Source organism: Ursus americanus, chromosome 16 (assembly GCF_024610735.1).
Source record: "Ursus americanus isolate L20-20 chromosome 16, mUrsAme1.1.p, whole genome shotgun sequence".
In the NCBI taxonomy this organism is placed as follows: domain Eukaryota; kingdom Metazoa; phylum Chordata; class Mammalia; order Carnivora; family Ursidae; genus Ursus; species Ursus americanus.
The window spans coordinates 26,378,100-26,394,442 of record NC_142142.1 but is presented as its reverse complement, the minus strand read 5'-3'; the positions used below and the strand labels follow the sequence as shown (position 1 = coordinate 26,394,442).

The window sequence follows — 16,343 nt, the reverse complement described above, 5'->3', positions numbered from 1 at the left end:
TTGCTGAGACCTGATTTGTGACCCAGCATGTGCTCTATTCTGAAGAATGTCTTAATTGCACTTGAAAAGAATGTGTATTCTGCTGCTTTAGCACAGAATGTTCTGAATATATCTGTTAAGTCTATATGGTCCAGTGTGTCATTCAAAACTATTGTTTCCTTGTTAATTTTCACTTTAGGTATTCTGTCTATTCATGTGAGTGGCGTGTTAAAGTCCCCTACTATTATTGTACTATTATCAATTAGTTCCTTTATGTTTGTTGTTGTTTTATATATTTGGATGCTTCCAAGTTGGGGGCATAAATATTTATACTTGTTACTTCTTGTTGGATACTCCCCTTTATTATGATCTAGTGTCCTTCTTCCTCTCTCGTTACAGTCTTAATTTTAAAATCTAGTTTGTGTGATACAAGCACTGCTACTCTGGCAATTTTGACTCCCATTCGTATCATAAATGTTTATCCATCACTCACTTTCAATCTGCAGTTGTCTTTCAGTCTAAAATGAATCTCAGAAAGCAGCATGTAAATGGGTCTTTAAAAATTTTTTTTTTTATTCCATGCTGACACCTGGTGTCTTCTGATTGGAACATTTAATCCATTTACATTCAGAGTAATTATCGATAAATATGTATTGAGTGCCATTTAGTTACTTGTTTTGTCATTGTTTCTGGAGATTTTCCTTGTTCCTTTCTACTTTCTCACTTTGATATTTCCTTCCCACTCAATGAGTCCTCTTTAATATTTCTTGTAGGGTTGGTTTAGTGGTCATGAACTCCTTTAGTTTTTGTTCTTCTAGGAAACTCTTTACATCTCCTTTTATTCTGAATGACAGCCTTGCTGGATAGAGTATTCTTGTCTATAGATTTTTTCCATTCAGCACATTAAATACATCATTCTGCTGTCTTCTAGCTTTCCTGGTTTCTGTGGAGACATCTACTGCTAACCTTGTGGGTATTCCCTTGTAAGTTAGGGACTTCCTTTGTGTTGCTGCTTTTAGATATTTTTCTTTATCACTATATCTTGCAAGTTTAACTATAAGATGTCTTGGCATTGACCACTTTTGTTCATTTTGATGGGAGTTCTCTGTGCCTCCTGGATCTGGATGTCTGTTTCCTTCCCCAGATTAGGGAGTTTTCAGTGATTATTTCCTCAAATAAAACTTCCCTCTTTTTCTCTCTTCATCTTCTGGGAGACCTATGATACAAATGTTATTACATTTGCTGGAGTCACTGAGTTCCCTAAGTCTACTCTCATGAACATCATTATTTCTCTCTTTTGTTCAGCTTCATTATTTTTCATAAGTCTATCTTCTATATCACTTATTCATTCTTCTGTTTCTTCCACCCTTGTGGTTATTACATTCTATTGGTTTGGAATCTCAGATATTGCAATTTTCATCTCAGCTTGATTTTTTTTTTAGCTCTTTTCTCCCTGTGGTAAGGGTGTTCCTAATGTCTTCCATGCTCTTCTCAAGCTCAGCATGTATCTTTATGATTTCTGCTTTAAATTCTGCATCAGGCATATTATTTATATGTGTTTCAATTAGATCTCTGGCCATGACCATTTCTTGTTCTTTCTTTTGGAATGAATTACTCCATCTTGGCATTTTGTCTAGTTCTCTGTCTTCTCTGTGTTAGAAAATCCTGTTATGTTTCCTACACCTGTGAGCAATGTCTTTATGAAGAAGAGGTCATCTTCTGTTTAAGGTCTGGCACATAGGAAAGGGTCTCCAGTGTGTGCCGTGTCCACCTGGATGCTGTGTGTTAGCTGTTCTAGAACTCAGGTCAGTCATCTGCAGCAGCTGGACGATGTTTGGAACTTGGCCAGAACGTGGTGAATTTTAACTATCTGTGCTCTGGTCTGCTGGTTAAATGAGACCTGATGCTATTTCCATTAGAACTGAAGCTTTGCGTACTGACTGTATGTTCAGTAGATCTGGTGCATGTGGGGGTTCGTGCTGGTCTTCTGGGGAAGGGGCCTGCTGCACTGGTCCTTAGGCACACCTGCCCGTGAAAAGCAGTACTGGTGGAACACAAGGGGATAGAACCTAGTATAAGCAAGTTAGGCAGCCAGTGTTGGCACTGTGTTGTTTACTGAAGTTGGTTTATGCTGAGGCGTGAAGGAGGGAAATGTCACCAGTCAGCTTCTTTGTCCCGAGATAGTAGAGTTCATTCTGGCTGTTCTCAGGGAGGCTTCCCAGGGGAAATAATTGCCCCTCATGTGTCCTAGCATTTCTCAGATTGCTCTTTTTACACTGTCTGTCTCCAGGTTGCTTACCTGCCTGGAGTAGTGAAGTACACTTTGGGCCGTATCCCAGCCAAGTCTGCTGACTTTTAAAACTCCGAACTTTAGGGACTCAGTGTGGTGGGAACTGCACTGGTCTTCTGGAGGAGGGCCTTGCCTCACTGGGACTGATGCAGGTTTGACCCAGAAGGGCAGTTACATCAGAGTGCAGGGGCATGGGATTTGGAGCAAAGTAGGTTAAATAGTCAGTGTCCAAGTTAGCCGCCCCCAGCAGGTATCTCTGCACCTATGCTACAGGGCGGGGGACTGAAGTGGTGCCCATCAGCTCCTTTGTCCCCAGAGAGGCAATGTCACCTCTCACAGATGTACTCCAAGAAGAGGGAACAATACCCCTGCTGCATACCCCCCCACTGTGTGCCGTGGGCAATCCTCAGACTATATCTTCTGTCCTGAAGTGACTTGCCTGCCTTCTCTCCAGGAGTAGGAGAGCACCCTCAGGGCATCCCAGCCAAGCCCATGGACCTTTAAAACTCCAGTCTTGGGGTGCCTGGGTGGCTCATTCAGTTGAACATCTGCCTTCAACTCAGGTCATGATCCCAGTGTTCTGGGATGGAGCCCCATGTCTGGCTCCCTGCTCAGAAGGGAGCCTGCTTCTCCCTTTCCCTCTGCCTGCCACTTCCCCTGCCTGTGCTTTCTCTCTCAAATAAATAAATAAAATCTTAAACAACCCCCCCAAAAAAACCCAAAACCAACCAACCAAACAAAAAACTCCAGTCTTTGAGCCCCACTGATTGCAAAATCTCACAAAAATCATTCCCTTTCATTTTCCCCAGCCAATGGCTTTGGTGAAGTATTCCCATTGTGCATATCCTTGTGTACTCCTCTCTCTCCCTTTCCTTTCTCTGTGACCAGGGCTCTCTCTCCTCCGAAGTACCTATGATCCATTTCTTCCCCAAACCACATCTCTGTCCTTCCTTGATGTGGCTTTTTTCTCCCTCTAGTTGTGCAGTTTCTTCTGTCATTCCTCAGGTCAATTTCATGGGTATTCAGAATGATTTGATAGTTATTTAGCTGTGTTTGAGGGATGAGGCAAGCCTAGGGTTCTCTTTCTATGCCACTATCTAAGCTCTACCAACCTATTTCAGCTTTACTAAATTACAATTGACATGTGAAATTGTACATTGTGATGATTTGATGTACACATATATTGTGAAAGATTTCCTCCACCTAGTTAACACATCCATGTATTAATTATTTATTGTGAGAATATTTAAGCTTTACTATCTTAGAAAATTTCAATTATGGAACAGAGTGTTATCAACTGTAGTCACCATGTTTTACTTTAGATTCTGAGATTTTTTTTTTTTAATCTTACAGTTAAAAGTGTATACCTTTTAACCAACCTCTCCTCATATCACCCATCCTCCAGCCCCTGGCAACAACTTTTTGACTTTGTTTCTATGAGTTTGACTCTTCTATTAACTTTGGATTCTGTTTGTTCCTTTAAGTGTAAAGTGTAAAGTTAGGTTGGTTATTTAAGATCTTCCGTTTTTCTTAATGCAGTTTTTTTTTTTTGCTATGCACGTTCCTCTTAGAAATTGCTTTTACTGCATCCCATAAATTTTAATATGTTGTATTTCCATTTTAATTTATCTTAAGATATTTTTTGACTTCTCATTTGATTTATTCTTTGGCCGATTTATTGTCCAGGAGCACGTTGCTTAATCTTCATGTATTTGTGAATTTTCCAATTTTCATCTTGTGTTTGATTTTTATTTTTATACCACTGTGGTCAGAAAAGATACTTGATATGATTTTAATACTCTTAAAGTTATTGACTAATGTTGTCTAACCTATTTCTACTCTTAAAAAAGTTCCACGGATTCATAAGAAGAATGTGTATTCTTCTGTTGTTGAAAGGAATGTTCTATAAACATGTTAAGACCATCTGATCTGGTGTGTAGTTTAAGTTCATTGCTTCCTTATTGATGTCCTGTGTGTATGATGTGTTAAATATTTTAAGCTATTGAAATCCATGAAAATTGGATTAAAGTGATATTCATCTCTGTTTATTATAAAATACAAGTTATAGAGAAAAATTAAATCTGGAAAAGCAATGACTAAGTAAATATCTAGTGTTTAAAGAGTTATACATAGATGAGAGAAATCATATGATAATTGTCTTTCTCTGCTTGACTTATTTCACTTAGCATTATCTCCTTCAGTGCCGTCCATGTTGCAGCAAATGTTGAGAACTCATTCTTTCTGATAGCTGAGTAATATTCCATTGTATATATGGACCACAACTTCTTAATCCAGTCATCTGTTGAAGGGCATCTCGGTTCCTTCCACGATTTAGCTATTGTGGACAAAGAAAGGGGGGGTAATCAGAAGGGGGAATGAAGCATGAGAGACTATGGACTTTGAGAAACAAACTGAGGGCTTCAGAGGGGAAGGGGGTGGGGGAATGGGATAGACTGGTGATGGGTAGTAAGGAGGGCATGTATTGCATGGTGCACTGGGTGTTATACACAACTAATGAATCATCGAACTTTGCATCAGAAACCAAGGATGTACTGTATGGTGACTAACATAATATAATAAAAAAAATTAAAATATAAAAAAATAAAGAGTTATACATATTTGTTGATATGGTTAACCAGTATAACAGTATACGATCATTTTCTGTATAACTAAATAGAGCCTGTTTCTTAACAGGTGACTGTCAAGAATTGTTATTTACTGCCATTCAAGATCTACTAGCATCATTTTGCATGACTACTGCAAAAGGACATCTTTAGAGAAATCAGTTCTCTTTTGAAGTTTATAACCTGGACCCTGTTTTCAGAAAGCAGGTACAGTTCATTTTTTTAAATTAAACTGCCTTTATAGTTTAAAGGAAGATTGAAGGGAAAAACCTGTGTGTGTCATTTATGAAACTCCTTAACAACAGCTCAATATATTAAAGTCAATATTTTATATACTCAAAAGAAGTAAGTGTTTTATCTTTAAATTGAAAAAAAAAAACCTTGATTGTGTCAGTTAAACACACTCTACAAATATCCTGGAGATCATATTAGTGAAAAATAATAAAATATGTTTTTATTAAATTTATGGTTTTATATGAGCATGGCAAGAACATGAAGATTGTGTTAAATTGTTAGAAACGGTTAGAGAAACAGTCCTCTGATGTTCCGTCCTCTATTTCTTTCTCAACAAACATATAATATGGTAGTGGATAGATTTTGTTCCTTTTGATGACTTGAGTTTGAAGACAGTGCTTAACTTATACAAACAGGAAGTCATGGGCAGAATGAGTTTGAGTCATCCCCACCTTCTTAGGGACTCTTCTGAATGAAAGTGATTATTACAGTGTTTGCTCAGCAGGTCCACATTCTTATATACTTGTTCAGCAACCCAAATCATTAAATAGTAATTGCATCTAAGAGTCCTTTAAAACTAATACATTAAAATATTTTAGAATACATTATTAAATCCATGTTTAATATTTATGAGTAAGTGGACATCAACAGATCATCTCAAATTAAATCCAACATGTAGTGCTTAACTGTAATATTTTTGATGTATCTTTAGATAATCAGCCAAATAGTTCAATTTATTTTTATATAGAATTATTTATTTTTGTTTTCTAATCATTTATAAAATATTGACAATATCATACCTAATTTCAAGGTTTCCAAATATCTATCCTCTAATTTGGTAGGTTAATTCAAGTTAATTGATTCAAAATATTGGAAAGTATTTTACTCAGTCTGTTCTATGTTTTCAGTATCTTCAGTCTTAAAAATTGGAGTTAAAGAAAGAAAGTGACTAAATCTGAATCTAGAGGTAGTTCTGGAGGAGAAAGTAAGTGTCAGGAGTTTGGCCAGGACTTTCTACAAGTTAGGCCCAAATTCTGGAAGGTAACTGCAGAAAATTTTACATACAAAATGCTTTCTTTCATTCCATTAAATCATATCAGCTTGTCATTTTTACTGAAGGCCCTTATTGAAGGCTCATGCAATACCAGGTGTTCTTAAATTAATTTTGTGGAGAAAAGCAACCATAAATTTGACATTTTCCGAAAGACTAAGAAACAAAAGGAGAGAAAAGATAAAGAAGTGGGTAGAAAGTCTCTGATAGTGTAACTCCAAACCATAGAAAAGAGTAGTTTGCCATAAATTAGTACATCGCTACATTCTAATATTAGGCAGATTTTTCAGCCAAATTTTGCCATCATGGTTCTATTTCTTACAATAAGAATGATATCAGAATAGGTTACATATACAAATAAAATTAAAATTATACAAAATAAAACTAAAATAATAATCTTTGTTCTATTTACAAATTATATGTACACATCTTGGAAGGTATATAAAACATTTTGTCCTTAATTCTTAATCACTAGAACATCTTAACAAATCAAAGTCTATATTAACTTCCTACTTTTGTGATATCTGTGAATACCAAAGATAAATTATATGTAGACACTTAAATAAGATCTTGTAATTTTGGAAACCATTTATCTGTGGTGCTTGTAACATTTTCAAAGAAAGACAACTGAACACAACATAGCAGCTGTTGGTAAGAGAATTTTGGATCTAATGCTCACTTCCAGATGGATGATTGATATGCAATTTAGATTTATGGTAGACATATCAGCAGATGGAAATAGAATGGAGTAAATGTCTTTCCCACCTGTGAACTGGTGCACTCTATCAATTACCAGCTGAATTGTATTAAATTCAAGTAATTCAACAGAACTCTAATTAATTTTTTGAGAGGAGAGTTTTTGTCAAGCTATTAATAAATACAGGTTTCAAATTGAGGATATAGAGCTTATTTAACTGTACAGGGAACCTATGGAAGCAGGTTTGGCATAGTACAGTTCGCTCTTGTTAAGTCACTCTTGTTATTGCTCTGTCCAACTAATTGAAAAGCATATTGGTAGAATAGGAAGCAATTGAAACAAATGAGACAGACCGAGCACTCCAAAAAGACATAAGTGAATTAGAATTGATGAATCTGATAAGAGTGGATCCACGGTGTCACTTTAAATAAAGCCCCATTTCATTCACGTACTTGCATCTAATCTGTCACTACAACTACTGAAAACATTCAGGGGAGACACTGGCAGTTTTATCTTGACACAATCAACTAAATTCCTGCCATAATAAGAGGCAACATATATTAAAAGGGGTCCCGAGTTCATACTCTGAGAATGAAATGTTTCACTCAATAACTTACACAACTTTTATCCAGTAGGCATTGGCTTAGCTTCAAAAGAACTTCATTCCATTAGAGAAGAGTCTGAGTGGCTCCAGGTTTATAGATTTTCAGAATTGGCAGAATTCTCATCATCTATTGAAAAAAATCTCTATTCCTTACTATCAGTGTATGCAATCTAGAGTACTACAGCTGATAAAAATAGTGAGATGTTCTCCCAATTTCAAAAATGGGAATTTAATTTTTATCCCAATGGTCTTGACAATTACATCAAAATTTGAAAAGAAAAAGAACTGTTAAGTATTGTATACGTTAACAGCACTGCTACTTGTTATGCATCCAGAACTGACAATTTAAAATAATGGGAAAGTTCCATGGAGATTATTTTGGGTGAGTATTTGAAATTTTAAACAATTGGAATGTCTACAATAGTCCTTCAGGGTTAATGCGTCAAAATCAATGGGAATGTACAATTTTTAATTGTAAGTAAGGAAGATGGAATAGTTCCTTCCAAAATTGTTATTCACTAATAAAATCTTTATTTTGAAGTGTTTGTTACAAACATCTGTATTTTGCCATTTGTAAATAATAGTATTTTTATATACAATTTTATTTTATAAGCTATTAAATATTATATTTGTAATTTTTTTTCTTTTGGAAGATACAATTTTAAATCTTTTATAGGAACATTTGCTGTATAAAGTGTACAAAAATACTTTAATATGTGAATTGAAAAGAGAATGACTTAAGTAAGTAATTTATCAGTTGGTATGAAATATTATATAATATAAAGTTGTATGAATTTCATAGTAACATTTATCCCTATCTGAAAGTTGTAGAGGTGGGGCAGGGTGATTTGAGTTGCTTACCAAGGGTTTATTTTTAATATCAGTTTATTCGTAGAAGGCATGGTGAATTAATATATCTTAAGTTGGAATTCCTAAGGATATGAAAGAAAACCGGGTTTGCCCAAAGCAAGAAGAAGGAAAAAAAAAAACAGTAATAAATTTTGATGTGAAAATATGCCGGAGTGCCTAGGTTTTATGGTACATAAACCTTTGCTACCATGATGTAAGGCATTCATAAACTCTAAACATGCAAACACTTCGAGTAGTGTGAATGTATGCAAAATACCTCATACATGATACTTGCCCAGTAAATAATAACTTTTATTGAATATTTCTATAGTTGTAAGAATTAACAGAAACAGAGAAAATACTGACATTTAGGCTATGTCGTACTTTCCTATACTTTTAAATTTCAAGGAAAACTGAGCATGGAAAACAAAAAAACAGAACAATTTTTCTGGAGCAGTTTTCAAATATAAGAAACTTTCTGTCTAATCTTGCTTACATACCAGCAACTGAAACTCTTAGTCTGAATGCTCAGCTGCCTGAACACTTCAAAACCTACAAAATATATGAGAGGCTCTTTCTCTACCAGTAAATGTCTGAAATTCTGAAATTTAGTTTATCTCTCTGTATGAAACCTAGTATACAGGGTGAATCCCAGACAGACATTGATTAATAAGATACAGAATTTTTCCTAAAATCTGTCACATTTGCTGAGTGTATTGAGGTGATTTTGACAAATGGAAAGTTTACAGGCTTTGGAATAAGGCTGACCCAAGATTGAATCTCTCCTGTAAATTTGCTACCTGTAGAAACTTGACTTAATAGCCATGGACCTCAAGTCGCCTTAAGGTTTAAAAAAGTGGATGATGTCCCGTTTTGCAAGAGTGCAAGTAGTTGAAATTAACAGGTCTGTCTATCTATCTATTTCTCTATTATCTATCATCTATCTATCTATCTATCTATCATCTATCTGTCATTTATCTATCATCATTTATCTTTCCACACTTTTTTCTTTTCTTTCTTTTCTTTTCTTTTCTTTTCTTTTCTTTTTCTTTTCTTTTTTTTTCTTTTTCTTTTTCTCTTTCTTTCTTCCTTCCTTTCTTTCTTTTTTTAAATTAAAAGACTCTATAAAGTTATTTCTCTCAGTGGTAAAATAGTATAGTACACATTCTTTCAGATACCAAACTCCAAATATATTTGTAAGAGTGTTTTTAACATGATTACAATTGTGATAGAATGAGTGCTATACTATTTTACCACTGAGTGGAACAAAACTTTATAGAGTCTTATAAGTCGAATGAAAGAAAGAAATAAAGAGAAAAAGAAAGGGAAAAAGAAAAAAAAAGAAAAGAAAGAAAAGAAAAGAAAAGAAAAGAAAAGAAAAGAAAAGAAAAGAAAAGAAAAGAAACAATGGAAGAAAGAGGGACAGGGAGGAAGGGAAAAAGGAAGGAAAGAAAGGGAAAAAAAGAAAAGTAGAGAAGGAAAGAGATGAAGGGAGTGAGGAAGACGGTAGGGACAAGAAGAAAAAAAAATAGGTACTGATTTTTTTTTATGCATTAATATTTTCATCCTGAGGCTGTTGTGTTATAAGGTTAACACAGAAAAGTGATCCCTCTGTCATAAATACTAGAAATGAAATACAAAAGAATAAAAGCTTCCATTTATAATTGAAACAATGATTATATAATTCTTTGCTGGATTTTGTGTTGGCACATAACACTATTTCCCCATTCTTATCTTCTCCAATACATTAGGGAGCTTGGTGGGGGGGCCTAATAACTGCCTTTCTCAGAAGACTTGCCACCAAGATTCAGGATTAAGTGTGGTTCAACAGGAAACATGAGATATCAAAGGTGTAAGAGAATCAGAAGTCTTATCATTGTCCTTCCAATTACAGTGGCACCAGATCCTTTTCTTAGCATTCTATGTTTCAGTGCTAAAAGCTATGATCATTGCTGGCAGACATCTACAGTTTTTGCAGTTTCTAACTCTTTGAAAGCTTGTAGTTGATTGGAGATTTAGCAGTGATGTTTCCTGACATTCGTTCCTTCAGATCTTCTAACAGTTTATAAGCACCTAATATCTGCATTCTTTTCTGCTTAAAATACCATGAGTTTTACTTTTTGTACCTAATGTGGACAGATAAAGAGGATGCCTAAAGATAAACAAAATAAACAAAAAATACACACACACACACACACACACACACACACACAAACCTAAAGAAATGTATTAATCAGAGATATATCATGTTCATAGATGGGAAGATTCAATTTCAGAAAATGTCTTAATCCATCCTCAACTAGTTTTATTTTCGTGTAACTTTACGAATAATTAAGATAGTGTGTTAGTGGGATAGAGTAGACTCCTGGGGTAGACCTCTGAAATGAAATAGCATAAATAATGTTTTATGCCTTCATAAAAATTTGGTATAAAATTTGGTATACAAGAGATGTGATACTGATCAGTGGAGAAAGAATAAATGATCTCATAGTTTGTTCTAGGTTATCCATAAGAAAAAATAAAATAAAATTAGGTCTCTCAGCATGCCATGAAAAATAAACAAAAAAGTTAGATTTAAAAGTTAAATTTAAAAAGTAGAGTTTTGAACATTAGTAAGAAATATTGGTACTAATTTCATTACTTCAACATAAAGAAATATATTTTAAACAAGAAAAATAGTCTGTGAATGAACAAAAGGACAGATGTGACTACAATTAAAAAAAGAAAAGAAAAAATAAGATTATGTGAAAGATCTTGGTACCCAAACTTTTATTAGCTCTCTTTTGCTTGTAAAGTAAAAACAGATTTTGATGTTGGCAATTAATACTTTTTACAGATGTGTTGTAGAATAACTTGGTAGAATGCTATTACGTGGTAGATTGCTATTTTGTCTTTAGCTCTCTCTCTGTATTATTTGGCTTTTAACTTTCCAGTTCTTCTTAATAAAGGAATAAAGTGTATTTACCTCCCTTTGACTTTGGGCTTAGCCGTGGGACTTGTTTTGGTCAATAGAATGAAGCAAAAGTTGTAGTACATCAGCCCTGGGCCTTAAGATACATTGCATATTTCCGCTAACTCTGTTGCTCTTTTCCCATCACCATGAAAAAAGGAGAAAAAGATATATGTAGAGTACAGCCACCTCAGGTGAACCACCCCAGCTAAGCCTAGCCTTAATCAGTTAAACCTTCAGCTGCCCAACATTAAATTAGTGGTAATAAATGATTGTTGTTTTATAACATTGAATTTGGGGATGGTTTGTTATGCAGTGATGACTAACGATTCAACTATTATTCACAAGCAAATTTATGTTTCTTTCATTCTTGCTACTCATTATCTATAAATATGCATTTCACTGTCCTTCACTAATTTCACTTATTATTAGTCCTATATGGCATACCCATTATACCCAGTTTCCCCTCTTTTAATGTTTGAGATCATGGTCAAATGAAACCCTTTCTATGATATGTGCCAGTTTCTTTTTGTATAAAATGAAAGACACATGACACATACTGAATGATATCTACATTTGTTCATCTGTTTCTATTTCCCATGCAGTAGATTTTAAAGCTAGGTACTTCAATTTTATACTAATCGCTACCTTCCATATAGTTTTATACACAGTGTATGTTTAATATTTAAACAAAAAAAGCAAAAGTAATGATGGATATAGATGATATCCATCATTACAGAGACAGATTTTTATATTACATAGAGAAATTAATTTAATTTACAAATTATTCCTCCAGATTTAAGTTTTGCTCTTACTTTTCTGTGGGCACTATGATTCAAAGAGAGTTCAAATGTAAATTAGGAAAGCTGATGATCATGCCTCTGTAGAAGTTAAGTAATCTTCGAATAATGATCCCTAGGGCTAATGTGTCAAAAAAAGGAAGTGGAAAATCCCTACAACTAATGTATGGTGAGTTAACTAATTAGACTATTAGCAATAAAGATTACCGTGTAAATGGTTTTTTAAGTAACAGTATTCTTCCTTAGTAAACTTTAAGAGGCAATAGCTGCGTTTCAAAAAGTGGAACACTATTGCATGAATGGTATACTTAACCTAGTACAACAGCATTTTTTTCCATTGAAAATAAAGTTTAAAATATCTATATATTTTATTGTGCTGTAACTTAGAAATTGATATCTCTGTATGCTTTAGTTATTAGTTCATCTGTGAAAGACATAATAAATTGTCTACAATTGAACACAGTGGCACCAGACCATTTTTTCAGTAAATTCTATTCTATAACCATGGTCGCAAATGTCATTTAAAAAATTATGTTTTTACTTTTATACTACTTTAGAAAAGTTGGTACATTTACTCTTCAACCTTTTTTTTTTTCCTTGCCTAATTTGCTTCTGACATGTTGAAGTTAGGGAATAAAAAGAAACAGATTATCTTCAGTAAAAGTTTTTGACCACACATGATTTAGGTGATTTGGGGAACAATAGTTTACACGTAAGATGGGAGAAATAGGTTTCAAAACAAAGAAAAAACTTAAGATTTGGGGTTGCTTATACTACTCATAAATACTCATTTTTTTCTTCTTTATGGAATGATGGAAATTCACAGACTTAGCTTGACCACCACCTCATAGACTTAATCTATAGGCAATATATTATGTTAAATACTTCATACTATCTATGTGCTTCTCACATAGGTAAGTTCTTAAAATAATTAAACATTCCATTCTTATATACTAAATCTAACTTCTAATAATATTTTAAGTATTAAATATGAAGCTAGCATGTGGAATAGAAAGTATTAAAGGATCTCTGAGATTTGTTTGGGGTAAAGTAGAAGATGTAAAATGGGCTTTGTGTTTATATGTCACTATAGCAAATCATATTGTTTTAAGATTTCAGTGATGCGTAGCAGTGGAAATAACAGAGATGAGTACAATAGACTTTTCCATAGACTGAGTTTTCCAGGTCATTTATTCCTCTCTAGTGTCTTCAGAACATTTCAACAGAGTTAATGATAACAGACTGTCACATTATTGTCCTCATGATGATCTGTTTGGGTAGAAGATAAAAAACGCTCTGCTCCCAAAGCTATAGGTAAAAATAAGTGATCATCAACTCATCAACTTTGCACACATGCTCTCTCTCTCCCTCTCTCATATACACACGTCATGTGCATTGGTGTATTGTGTCATTTTATTAGAAAGTATAAACTATCAAGAATGAAATCAAGAGATGGGAAATAAAAGTAAAAAAAGTCAGTATATACTGGCCTTGAGTGATAAAAAATCATGTCTTTTGCTCTTAGAAATTCTCACACTCTCACTCATATCCATGCAAGAATCTTTAAAAGCAATTCTAATAAATATTATTACAATTCTTATGCTATAATTTATTATAGTTTTAACATATTAAAAATAGAATGTGAGACAATAGCTAAGATTCTAGAAATAGATATGGGACCACTCCATGAACTGAGAATTGACAGCCTTACAGTGTTGGCAAGAAGACACTGTAAGAAACATTATTAATGATACATGCAAAGCAACTTAGAAGTATTTCATAAAGTTAGTAGATAGTTGAGAGAATAGTGTAAAGAAAATACTGGGAATACTGGGTTGAACCACTGTTGTGCTGTCCAATAATGGTGGCTATATGTACTATTGAGCACTTGAAATGTGGCTTGTTTAAATTGAAATGTGTTATAAAAATAAACCACAATACATATATCCAAGACTCAGTATTAATAAAAATAAAATATTTTATTAATAATTTTATTTTTATCAAATGTTTAAGTGATACTTAGATATATTATTTATATAAAATATATTATAAACATTACCTGTTTCTTTTTTCTTTAAAATTACATATGAGGCTTGCATTTGTGGACTGTATATTTATACTGAACAGGTCTGGTCTAAGGAACTTCAGCAGTATCATTTAATTACTGATTAAGGCAATCACAAATTATCTAAGAATTGAATGTATCCATTTTCCACCTCCAATCTACTGGATAGCTTTTATCATAAATCTATTAGACATGTTCCATTCTAAGGCAACATAAAGAAAACAATTAAAAGCTGTTGCCTGAACCAATTTCTTACCTTCTGGGAAACTCAATTCCACCGTCTACTAGAATTTTTAAAGTCCTTGAAATACTTATCCAGAGCTTTTGGATACTAATTATTTTTTTCTTCTAAAGCACTCAAAAGATAATTACATTTAAGTGCTTGTGAATGAGAAAGCTTTTAGTGAAAATTATCTGTATAGCTTTAGGGAGGGTCAGCATATCCTAAGTGAGGTACCTGTGTAAAACCAACACCAAACCAAACCAAAGTCCAAGGCACAGATCTGAACTATTCTCAGTGCCATTCCTGGCTACAGTAGATTTATTCACACCCTTTGTGCTTAAATCAAAACTTTCAAAACAAAGATACATGAGATTAATTATATATATTAATGTATATATCAAAATATTGAAGGAACAAAAAAAAGAAAAATTGTTTGATCACATTCATACCACAATAACATAATACATTTTAAATTCTGTGTTTTCCTTCAGTTCTTATTCATGGGCAAAAATAATTTCACAGCACTGTAGTGATAGCATAGATATTAATGCTATATTTGATTTTTTTTCCTTGATATTATCTTTTACAGATATGAAGATTGCCTTTAAGTATTGATTTTCTTTGTTAAATATAGCTCATTAACTTTCACAGAGGTCTGAGAGGCAAGGCAATAATTCTGATTAATTGATTATTAAACAGAAATGGAATTAATTTTGAAGGTGTAATGCAAAAAATTGTGAGCTAATTTATTTTCAGAAATGTCTATGTGTCACTGCAAAACCTGCCTCCCTTTTCTGATTCTAATAGATCCTCAGTCTGTGCTGTGTCAAAAAGGCCTTGATCTCCTCGGGCCTATTTTTTTAATTCTTATTTACACTCACATGGGTTGTGACTTTTTCACAGACCTAGGAAAGAAGCCTTCTGAGCTCTCCACTGATGTGATCAAGGGGGTGTTGGCTCTCTCACAGTGTTTCTCTGCTGGCAATAGCTACAACTGCAGTAATGAGTTGAACCCTATCAGTGCAAATTGCATTTGTGTCTGAGGAATTAGGTGAGGACACAGAATTGCAAGAAGAATGGAAAGAACAGAATTTGTCACAACTGCCATTTCTGAGCAGAAACAAACAATCTGAGAAAATAGTGTTGTTCTGGATTGTGTATACTGCTGATTTAGCTTTATTTGCTATGGCCTGTGCTTGAGTCCCTATTTTTTGAGACAATTTAGTGCTTTAGAACAGCCCCATCCCGACCATATATAGAAATTTTTAAGAAAGATGTGAAGTATTTCTCAAAAAAATCCCTACATGATGGTCATCATATTTTTTTTAGGAAATCTTCTATTTTAGGGTGATGAGAGGAAACACATTTGGTGCTGATTATATTATTTTCTTCTTCCCTTCCTTGTTTCCTTCCTCCCTTGCTTCCTCCCCTCCTTCTGCTTTTCCTTCCTTCCATCCTTCCTTCTTTTTATTATTTTTCCCATCTCCTGTTCCTTCTTATTCTGATGAGTTATCCCACCCTTCCAATGTGAATGTCATCACATACAGTTGATCAGATAATTCACTACATAAAGTTCATGGCAAGGTGGAAATTTGAGCCTGAAATCCCATCAATGTGCCACTTGCCCAATAAATTGGGGCTACATCTTCCTAGTAGGGCGTCCTTTCTTAATTCTCAGAAAAGCTCATTAAGGCTGGTAGCAACCCCCCCCCCACTTCTGCCATAGGAGTCTTCAGGCCATACCTCTCAGAAGTAAATCAATCCCTACTCACAGGTCAGTGAGCCTACAGAGTCAATATATTCAGGTATTCTGCAATACTTATTACTTTTGTCTTCCTCTATAGAATCTTATCAGAAAGTTTGAGCAAATGTTTGACAGAAACATCTTAAATGTACATGGTCAGAAAATATTTATATGAATTTTAAAAGGTAATATTTATGGATCAGTTGAGATACTGTTGCCCTTTAAGTATTCAT

The 16,343-nt window shown here is 34.0% G+C and overlaps 1 protein-coding gene across 5 annotated transcripts in view; it reads left to right on the top strand.

The window, feature by feature from the left end:
* The window catches only part of CNTN5 (contactin 5), a 1,325,220-nt gene that overhangs the window by 313,566 nt on the left and 995,311 nt on the right, over positions 1–16,343 (top strand). For all 5 annotated transcript variants that reach the window (XM_045790825.2, XM_087868224.1, XM_045790823.2 and 2 more), the window contains one exon: positions 4,964–5,100. The gene's annotated coding sequence lies outside the window, so the exon portion shown is untranslated. The remainder of the gene's footprint in view (positions 1–4,963; positions 5,101–16,343) is intronic.